At 42.3% G+C, this 11,435-nt stretch overlaps 1 pseudogene; it reads right to left on the reverse strand.

The window, feature by feature from the left end:
* Positions 1–997: 997 nt before the first annotated feature.
* LOC128572730 (RNA-binding motif, single-stranded-interacting protein 2-like) lies at positions 998–2,147 on the reverse strand (annotated as a pseudogene).
* Between the last annotated feature and the right edge of the window lie 9,288 nt (positions 2,148–11,435).

Consider the following 11,435-nt stretch of genomic DNA (forward strand, 5'->3'; position numbering starts at 1 on the left):
CTCTGTGTATGTATGTATCTGTCATGTACACAGCAGCCACTGGCCTTTCAAGGACAGGTCCTGCTATATGCAGAGGGATCAAAGATCACAGCCTCAGAAGAATTCAAGGATCTTGGTTAATTCCCTCCTAGCCAATTGCACTGGTGTCAAAAGGTACTTTGTGTCCAGGGTTGGGGTGGGAATTAACCCTACCCAGGGAAGCAGGAACAGCACTGTCTACATCATGCTTTCTCAGTTTTGTAAATACTGACATTTAGAGCCAGCTAATTCTTTCCTGGGTACTGCAGACTGTGCTGTGCCCTGCACATGCTCAGCACCAGCACCCCTGGCTCCTGGCCCTTAAGATGCCAGTAGTGCACACACCACCACCCCCAGGCACAGCAATCAAAAATGTTTCCAGATGGTGCCAAAGGCCTCTGGGGGCAAAACCACTTCTTCCTGAGAACCACAGGTTTATAGGTAAAGCAGAAGATCCTCCACAGTAGGTGAAAAAGCCCATGTGGATTCAGCGAGGTCACAGCTGCAAAGGCTACGAGCACAGCCATGTGCAACAGAGGAGGGAGGGGCCATGACCCAGGGCAGAGAAGATCTAAGAGGCAGGAAAGCAGCTATTCCCAAAAAGCTGTAGCTGGAAAAGACACTTCCTCAGATGGTGTTGGCCTTGGCAGCGAGAATAGTCAGAAGTCAGTAAATCTACCATCCTGGAACTTGCCAGGAAAGACCTAGGCTTCAACCAAATCGGGGTTAAGAGTGGCTTCCAAGCACTGTGGGATTGGCACTTTGATGAACCTCAGTCACATCTCTGCCTCCTGAAGACAAAGTCTAGTTTTTTCACTTAGGATATGGCAGGGCAGAGGAAAGAAGAGCCACTTCCGCTGCCTGCTCCTGTCTGCCTTGTTCCTTGCCCAGCTCCTCAAAATTCCACATGAAATTTCATTCAAAAAAAGAAATGCACAAAATGACTGTAAAATGGCAAAGCAGGCAGGCTCAGCCACTGTTACTTGTTGAACTAGAAAGGATAGATCCCATGGTCCGAGGGTGTATCCACTGCCACTTGACTCTGCCAGCCACTGCTCTCCTTGACTGAAACGTTGGAAGAAGGCACAGAGGTGTACTGGGAAATGTAAGATCCTTGCATGGCTGCAGCTATTGGCATGTATGTGCCTGTGCTGCCGAGGGAGAGGTGGCCCAGTTGCTGGGTAAGGGGTCCAATGATGGAGGCAGGCTGGATAGAAATGGGGTGATCCATCCCTGACATCAGAACTGAACCTGAAGGCTGAACGAGGTACGAGTGGTGATGCAGCCAAGTTGGGTTAGGGACTGGCAGAGGAGACGTCTGAGTCACTCTCTGATACAAAGACACAGGAGGTGGAAGATACAGGGACAGGGTAGACTGTGCCAACATCCTTTTGGGGATGATGTTATAAGGAGCTGGATAAAACTCATTCTGAAGAGCTGTGGTGGGGTCATAGGTCAAGGCCATACCACCCATGTCTCCATTTTTTGGCCAGGCCCATCCATTCTTCACAAATTTCCCTTGGTTCTGTCATTTCTTTGGTCTACCATCAGCAGCATATTTGCAAAGCAATGGATCAGATGGAGCTTGTAAAGCCAACCCCTTTGTTAGTCCCACTGGTATCATGAAGGATTTGGGTGGAGATAACCTGGCCAAAGGGCTTCAGCATCCCTCCAGTTCTTGCTCATCCATCAACATGGATGGGGGTGGTTTGAGATATATAAATTTGTAGGGTCCTGCTCCTGTTGCTTTGCCATCTGTGCCTGTATGCCACTGGCTTTCAGTGCCATCACAGCTTTCTGTGCTGCTGAAGGACTGTCAAAATCCACAAAGCCATAGATTTTGCATTTGTTTGTGGTCTTGTCCAGTATGGCCTTAGTGGAAACAATCTTGCCATATGGTTGACACAGCTTCACAAGGTCCTGATCAGTAGTGCCTAGCTAAAATTCTTGGATGTATAGGTTAGTTTTGCTCAGCTAGTCACTTCCATTGCTTCCACTGCTGCTGTTAGGGGTGCTGTTTTTGAACTAGGCACTACCATCTACTGCGCCAATGACACGTATGGGTTCTTATTGTTCCTACTATAGCTAAAAGTCGAAATCCCAGGCCTGGATGTCACTGATAGCAGCATTTTCTCTGTACTGTTAGGAAGTTGATTGAGAAGAGGGAGAGGAGGAAGGAGGAGGTGAAAAAAGGGGGAGAGGGGAAGGAAAAAGGGAGGAGAAAGGAGGAGAACTGGAGCAGGCGAGAAAGAGATGAGGGGGGCTATGGGTGGAACACAAATTCTTAAACCTCTTAGATGCTAGATTGGAGAAAAAGAGTTGACTCATCAGTTCCCTTAGATACCTGATTTTCTTGCTCTATTGTTGGGGAGAGACTTATTATCTAAGTTAAATACTCACATTACCATTTCTCCAGGAAACAGTAGTCTTCCAATGAATGTATTCCATGAACACGCCTGGTAGGTTTTAGTCTAGTGTCTAGAGGATGAGGACAAATGATCAGAAGAAATCAACATCCAGGTAAACTTCTCCATCTGAGAAGGAGATGATGTTACCCCTGGGAAATGTCAGGACCACCTCAGTGGAGGTTCATGTGGTATCAGAAGCTCGACCACCACAAACATTTTCATACCCTCTGAAACGCAAAGCATTATGAGACATAGGCCCTTTGGCAAATTTATGAGATATGGGCCTGTAAGGCCCTTCAATCTTCATGTAACACCCCTATTCTTTTCATTGAAAAGCTTGGAATAGATGAATACTTATTGTCCTACACCTAAGAGTTGTAAATAAACTAGTAGTTTACATTCATCTGATGGAACCTAACACTTAAATTCTTTTGATTATTGCCCCTTTAATGTACAATTTGTGTTATACTCTGTGTCTCTCTGCCTGTATCCCCAGGGGTACACGTTTGATTTTGAGTCCATTTTCTACCTGATAATATGTAACTTGCATAAATAGAAGCTTGGGGGAGGAGAGAAATAACACTTGGCTCCTTCTGTCTTGATTTCCACTTGGCAGGTACTAGGTTTATGAAGTCAGCTGGAGCAGTGGTGGGTTCTCACTAGTTTTCACCAAGAATGTTTCTTAGCCTGTAAAGATAATCATCTGACATTTTGCAGCAGTGATTTCTTTGGGTTAATTATCTCATTTGGCTCTGACAAGATTGTGCTGTTAAATAACAAATGCTACAAGTACAGGTGAATGTCAATCTGTTACCCTAATAAATGGTAACAACACTTTTTTTTTTTGAGACAAAGTCACTATGTCACCCCCGGTAGAGTACCGTGGCATCACAGTTCACAGCAACCTAACTCTTGGGCTTAAGCAATTCTCTTACCTCAGCCTCCTAAGTAGCTGGGACTACAGGTGCCCACCACAATGCCTGGCTAGATAACAACACTGTTTTATCTTTTTAAAATTTATTTATTTAAAGATGTCCTTAATTTATTTATTTATTTATTTTTATTTTTTTGTAGAGACAGAGTTTCACTTTACTGCCCTCTGTAGAGTGCCGTGGTGTCACAAGGCTCAGAGCAACCTCTAGCTCTTGGGCTTACACGATTCTCTTGCCTCAACCTCCCGACTAGCTGGGACTACAGGTGCCTGCCAGACGCCCAGCTATTTTTTTGTTGCAGTTTGGCTGGGGCAGGGTTTGAACCCACCACCCTCGGTATATGGGGCTGGTGCCCTACTCACTGAGCCACAGGCACTGCCCAAGATGTCCTTAATTTATAATGTACCTTATATACATTGTTTTGAAATCATTCTGTGAAGTATTATAGCTAAGTGAATCGTACACTACTTCAAAGACAGATACAACATCTTAATTACTATGTATTTTCAAATTAAGGTGACCAAAAAGGTTCTATTTGTACAGCCTATGGAGCCCAAAAGCATTTTTTTAATCCCCAATTCTTTCTTAAAAAATAAAAAAAGAAGCAAAATAGCCAGATGTTGTGGTGGGCACCTGTAGTCCCAGCTACTAGGGAGGCTGAGGCAAGAGAACCACTTAATCCCAAGAGTTTGAGGTTGTTGTGAGCTGTGACCCAAAGGCAGTCTACTGAAGGCGATGTCATGAGACTCTGTCTCAAAAAAAAAAAAAAGAACGAAAGAAAGAAAAGAAAAGAAAATATCACTTTTTTTTTTTGTAGAGACAGAGTCTCATTGTACTGCCCTCGGGTAGAGTGCCATGACGTCACACGGCTCACAGCAACCTCTAACTCTTGGGCTTATGCAATTCTCTTGCCTCAGCCTCCTGAGCAGCTGGGACTACAGGCGCCCACCACAACGCCCAGATATTTTTGTTGTTGTTGTTGTTACAGTTTGGCCAGGGCTGGGTTTGAACCCGCCACCCTTGGCATATGGGGCCAGCGCCCTACTCACTGAGCCACAGGCGCCACCCAGTATCACTTTTTTTTTTGTGACAGAGCCTCATGCTGTCACCCTGGGTAGAGTGCCGAGGCATCACAGGTCACAGCAACCTCCAACTCCGGGTTTTAAGTGAGTCTCTTGCCTCAGCCTCCCAAATAGCTGAGACTATAGGCACCCACTACTATGCCTGGCTATTTTTTAGTTGTAATTGTCATTGTTCTTTGGCAGGCCTGAGCTGGATACAAACTGGCCAGCTCTGGTGTATGTGGATGGCACCTTAGCTGCTTAAGCTACAGGTTCCAAGCCTTAATTTCCTACTCATACAGTCAAACACAGAAACTTTCTTCAAGTCTTGCCACAATAGAAGATTTTTATTAAAGAATTACTGTTCAGTGATGAAACCACTGGCTGTATAACATTTGTAGGGAAAACACAGGGAGGAGGCAAGATGGCTGACTGAAGCCAGCTTTCCACAGAAGCTCCTGTCCAGAAAGAGTTAAAGGACAGAAGTTTAGCAAGTAACCTGGTGGATTAGAGCTGAGCCAAGGGAGAAAGTTGAAGAACACACATCAACCCTGCTGAGGCAAGCTGCGACCACAAGGATACAAACAAAAGGTACAAAATCCATCGCAGAGCAGACGGGAATCCCCTCCCCTATGACAATAGCTTACAGTACTCCAAACAAACAAGTGAGCAGAGTTCAAACATTCTCCCATTTTATCCCATGGGAGAGATCCTCTAAAAACTGGACCTACTTCCCCTACTAGGGTTTCATGGTGCTCTCCTGCCAGGCATAAAACTGTATAAAACTGTATATATTCTCTACCTGCAATTCTGAACTCACAGCACTCCCATCCAATCTCACTCTGAGGTCTGGAAGCCTGTCCCCCATGAGTCCAGATTCTTGGGTATTTTCTCAAGAGGTGTGGACAGGGTATGAACTGCTGCTGGTCAGTGCTGATTCTGCGGCACAGGAGTAAGGAGAAGACAGTCAGCTGAGAGGGAACCATACAGGAGCAGCAGTGCTCCAAGGCACACAGCAGCAGCCGCAGCGGCAACAATAGGGCTCACCCCTGGATATTCCAGAGTCATACCCCCTGTCTCTCTGGGCAACCAGAGAAGGCTGAGCATCTTCTCTGGTGGCAGCCACTGGCAGAACAGATATGGGATGGAAGTGCAGGCCCCATGAGTAAAGGGTTTGCCTGAGGTGGTACCGGCCTGGGCGGAGCATGGGGACTAGAGTACTCATGCTCAGAGCTGGAAGATTCCCAGGGCAGGACTGACACAGAGGACGGCTTTACTGAGCCTAAGATGCACCCAGATCTCAGGGGATCAATAGCTGAGACAAAGGAGGGCAGGCAGAGGGTGGAAGTGACAGATAACCATGCCGCTCCAATACAAACTGCAGCCAAGACCAGGCAGCGGCACAGACAGGGCCTGAGTCGCAGGTTTTGTGAACTTAGTGTCTGTTCTGCAGGGGAATATAGCCAGGACAGAAACAAATTCTGCAAAGTTGTTCTGTTCTGTCAGTAACATCAATCAGGGGCAGGGCTGGAACTGAGTAAACAGCCCCAGCCTCCATTAACCACCTGAGGTTGTCAGACCTCACCTCCCCCTGCCGGATAGTGGCAGAGAGCAGCAGCCTGGCTGAAGAGACATAGATCTCCCTGTGATTCAGGGAGGTGCAAACCCCTGAAGTATCTGCTCATGAGAGGCAACTGGGTCACAACCCTGTGGGATTATCAGTGACTGGGTGTGACAGAGTTTCAAGGTGGGGAAGGAGGCATCAACCTTCCCAGACTAATCTATTTGCTTGGGGGTGGGGGTTGCTGATCTCACAGAGCACCAGAGTGAGTCAATTTATAAGAGAAACTCTAATGAGCAACTTGATTTCCTGCAGACCCATAATCATTGGAGATTTTAACACTCCTTTGGCAGTGTTGGATAGATCCTCCAATAAGAAGCTGAACAAAGAGATTTTAGATTTAAATGTAACCATTCAACATTAGAATTTAACAGACATCTAGCCGGGCGTTGTGGCGGGCGCCTGTAGTCCCAGCTGCTCGGGAGGCTGAGGCAAGAGAATCGCTTAAGCCCAGGAGTTGGAGGTTGCTGTGAGCTGTGTGAGGCCACGGCACTCTACCGAGGGCCATAAAGTGAGACCCTGTCTCTACAAAAAAAAAAAAATAAAATAAAATAAAAGAATTTAACAGACATCTACAGAGCATTTCATGCCATCAAAACTGAATACACATTCTTCTCATCAGCCCACAGAACATACTCCAAAATCGATCACATTTTAGGTCACAAGTCTAACCTGAGTAAACTTAAAGGAATAGAAATTATTCCTTGCATCTTCTTGGACCACCATGGAATAAAAGTTGAACTCAGTAACAACAGGAATCTGCATACTCATACAAAAACATGGAAGCTAAATAACCTTATGCTGAATGATAGCTGGGTCATAGACGAGATTAAGAAAGAAATTACCAAATTTTTGGCACAAAACGACAATAAAGACACGAATTATCAGAACCTCTGGGATACTACAAACACAGTCCTCAGAGGGAAATGTATGGCACTGCAAGGAGAATGGAAAGAGAGGAAGTTAACAACTTAATGGGACATCTTAAGCAACTGAAAAAAAAAAGAACATTCCAACCCCAAACCCAATAGAAGAAAAGAAATAACCAAAATTAGAGCAGAATTAAATGAAATTAAAAACAAAAAAAATTATACAACAGATCAATAAATCAAAAAGTTGGTTTTTTGAAAAGGTCAATAAAATAGATAAACCTTTAGCTAACATAACCAGGAAAAAAAGAGTAAAATCTCTAATTTCATCAATCAGAAATGAAAAAGATAAAATAAGAACAGACTCCTCAGAAATTCAAAAAATCCTTAATGAATATTACAAGAAACTTTATTCTCAGAAATATGAAAATCTGACACAAATTGACCAATACTTGGAAGCACGTCACCTTCCAAGACTTAGCCAGAATCGAGTGGAAATGTTGAACAGGCCTATATGAAGTTCTGAAATAGCATAAACCATACAAAATCTCCCTGAAAAGAAAAGCTTGGGAGCAGATGGCTTCATGTCAGAGTTCTACTAAACCTTTAAAGAGAAACTAGTACCTATATTACTCAACCTTTTCCAAAATATAGAAAAAGAAGGAATACTACCCAACACATTCTATGAAGCAAACATCACCCTGATCCCCAAGCCAGGAAAAGACCCAACAAGAAAAGAAAATTATAGACCAATATCACTAATGAATATTGATGCAAAAATATTCAACAAGATCCTAACAAATAATCCAGCAACACATCAAACAAATTATACATCATGACCAAGTGCGTTTTATCCCAGCATCTCAAGGTTGGTTCAATATACATAAATCTATAAATATAATTCAGCACATAAACAAATTAAAAAACAAAGACCATAAGATTCTCTCAATTGATGCAGAAAAAGCTTTTGATAATATCCAGCATCCCTTCATGATCAGAACACTTAAGAAAATTGGTATAGAAGGGACATTTCTTAAAATGATAGAGGCCAACTACAGCAAACCCACAGCCAATATCGTATTGAATGGAGTTAAATTGAAATCATTTCCACTCAGACCGGGAACCAGACAAGACTGCCCATTGTCTCCACTGCTCTTTAACATTGTAATGGAAGTTTTAGCCATTGCAATTAGGGGAAAAAAGGCAATCAAGGGTATCCATACAGGGTCAGAAGAGTTCAAACTTCCACTCTTCACAGATGATATGATTGTATATCTGGAAAACATCAGGGATTCTTCTACAAAACTCTGAGATGTGATCAAGGAATACAGCAGAGTCTTAGGTTACAAAATCAACATTCATAAATTGGTAGCCTTTATATATACTACAATAGTCAAGCTGAAAAAAACAGTCAAGGACTCTATTCTGTTCATAGTAGTGCCAAAGAAGATGAAATATTTGGGAGTGTATCTAAAAAAGGACGTGAAAGATCTCTGTAAAGAGAACTATGAAACTCTAAGAAAAGAAATAGCTGGGGCGGCGCCTATGGCTCAGTCGGTAGGGTGCCGGCCCCATATACTGAGGGTGGCGGGTTCAAACCCGGCCCCGGCCAAACTGCAACCAAAAAATAGCCGGGCGTTGTGCCGGGTGCCTGTAGTCCCAGCTACTTGGGAGGCTGAGGCAAGAGAATCGCTTAAGCCCAGGAGTTGGAGGTTGCTGTGAGCTGTGTGAGGCCACGGCACTCTACCGAGGGCGATAAAGTGAGACTCTGTCTCTACAAAAAAAAAAATAAATAAATAAAAGAAATAGCTGAAAATGTTAACAAATGGAAAAGCATACCATGCTCATGGCTGGGAAGAATCAACATTGTTAAAATGTCCATACTACCCAAAGTAATATACAATTTTAATGCAGTCCATATTAAAGCTCCACTGCCATACTTTAAATATCTTGAAAAAATAATACTTCATTTTATATGGAATCAGAAAAAACTTTGAATAGTCAAAACATTACTCAGAAATAAAAACAAAGCAGGAGGAATCGCATTACCAGATCTCAGATTATACTAGAAATCAATACTGATCAAAACAGCATGGTACTGGCACAAAAACAGAGAGGTAGAACAATGGGACAGAATAGAGAAACAAGAAATGAACCCAGCTACTTACTGTTATTTGATCTTTGACAAGCCAGTTAAAAACATTCAGGGGGGAAAAGATTCCCTATTTAACAAATGGTGCTGGGTGAACTGGCTGGTGACCTGTAGAAGACTGAAACTGGACCCACACCTTTCGCCATTAAATGAGATAGACTCTCACTGGATTAAAGATTTAAACTTAAGACATGAAACTATAAAAATACTAGAAGAAAGTGCAGGGAAAACTCATGAAGAAATTGGCCTGGGTGAATATTTTATGAGGCTGACCCCACGAGCAATTGAAGCAGCATCAAAAATACACTACTGGGACCTGATCAAACTAAAAAGATTCTGCACAGCCAAGAACACAGGAAAGCAAGCAGACAGCCCTCAGAATGGGAGAAGATATTTGCAGGTTATGTCTCTGACAAAGGTTTAATAACCAGAATCCACAGAGAACTCAAACGTATTAGCAAGAAAAGAACAAGTGATCCCATCTCAGAGTGGGCAAGGGACTTAAAGAGAAATTTCTTTGAAGAAGACAGGCTCATGGCCTACAGACATATGAAAAAATGCTCATCATCATAAATCATCAGAGAAATGCAAATAAAAACTACTTTGAGATATCATCTAACGCCTGTAAGATTAGCCCATATCACAAAATCTCAAGACTAGAAATGTTGGCGTGGATGTGGAGAAAAGGGAACACTTCTACACTACATTGCAGTACAATGCAAACTAATACATTCCTTTTGAAAAGATGTTTGGAGAACACTTAGAGATCTAAAAATAGACCAGCCACTCAATCCTGTAATTCCTCTACTAGTTGTATACCCAGAAGACCAAAAATCACATTATAACAAAGATATTTGTACCAGCATGTTTACTACAGCCCAATTCATAATTGCTAAGTCATGGAAGAAACACAAGTGCCCATCAATCCACGAATGGATTAATAAATCGTGATATATATACACCATGGAATATTATGCAGCCTTAAAGAAAGATGGAGACTTCACCTCTTTCATGTTTACATGGATGGAGCTGGAACATATTCTTCTTAATAAAGTATCTCAAGAATGGAAGAAAGAGTATCCAATGTACTCAGCACTAGTATGAAATTAATTTATAGCTTTCAGATGAAAGCTATAACCCAATTATAACCTAAGAATATGAGGAAAGAGGAAAGGGAGGAGAGGGAAGAAGGGATGGGCGAAGGGAGGGTAATTGTTGGGACCACACCCATAGTGCATCTTACAAGGGTACATGTGAAACTTACTAAGTGTAGGATATAAATATCTTAATACAATAACTAAAAAAATGCCAGGAAGGCTAAGTTAACCAGTGTGATGAATATATGTCACATGGTACATAAAACCAGTGTATCGTTCCTCATGATTGCATTAATGTACATAGCTATGATTTAATAATAAATAAAATTTAAAAAAGATTTGTAGGTTAAACAGAGATTATTATATGAGCAAATTTACAATATTTAATTCCAATTTCTAGTTTCTCTTTAGATTTAATGGGTCGTCTATGTCATTAGAAAGAACTGAAATTTATACTAATTAACATAGGTTTACAATAATTTTGTGTATAATACATGTGGTTTACATATAATTAATAAACCTAAGCACACACATATAAATGACTTTTCTAAAGGAAAGTAATAAACTAGATCTAATATTTAATTACGGGACGTGTGTCAATTTAAATATTCCTCAATATTCTTTATTTTTCTTAGTTCTCTAATTAACCTTGTTGACAATATTCCAACCAGGAAGACATTGGCTTCTTGCATGAGGCCACAGTCTTCTATTTGTAAAATCCTCCAAATCCATTTTACAAATAGAAGACTGTGGCCTCATGCAAGAAGCCAATGTCTTCCTGGTTGGAATATTGTCAAAATCCTCCAAATCCATTGGGCGGCGCCTGTGGCTCAGTGAGTAGGGCGCCGGCCCCATATGCCGAGGGTGGCAGGTTCGGACCCAGCCCCGGCCAAACTGCAACAGAAAAATAGCCGGGCGTTGTGGCGGGCACCTGTAGTCCCAGCTGCTCGGGAGGCTGAGGCAAGAGAATCGCGGAAGCCCAAGAGTTAGAGGTTGCTGTGAGCCGTGTGACGCCACGGCACTCTACCCGAGGGTGGTACAGTGAGACTCTGTCTCCACAAAAAAAAAAGAAAAAAGAAAAAAAAATCCTCCAAATCCATTTTCCAAATATTAAAGTACTGAATAAAAGAATAAGTTTCAAGATACTTGCTGCCTTCAGTTTAGAAGGAGAATTCTAGACTATACACACATGACTTAGGTGTACACTAAGAGAAAACATTCAAAAAGTTTTTACTGGTAATAAACACTTTAATCTCATACAGGTTTAATTACAGAAA

The sequence above is a fragment of the Nycticebus coucang genome, chromosome 20 (assembly GCF_027406575.1).
Source record: "Nycticebus coucang isolate mNycCou1 chromosome 20, mNycCou1.pri, whole genome shotgun sequence".
NCBI classification, from domain to species: domain Eukaryota; kingdom Metazoa; phylum Chordata; class Mammalia; order Primates; family Lorisidae; genus Nycticebus; species Nycticebus coucang.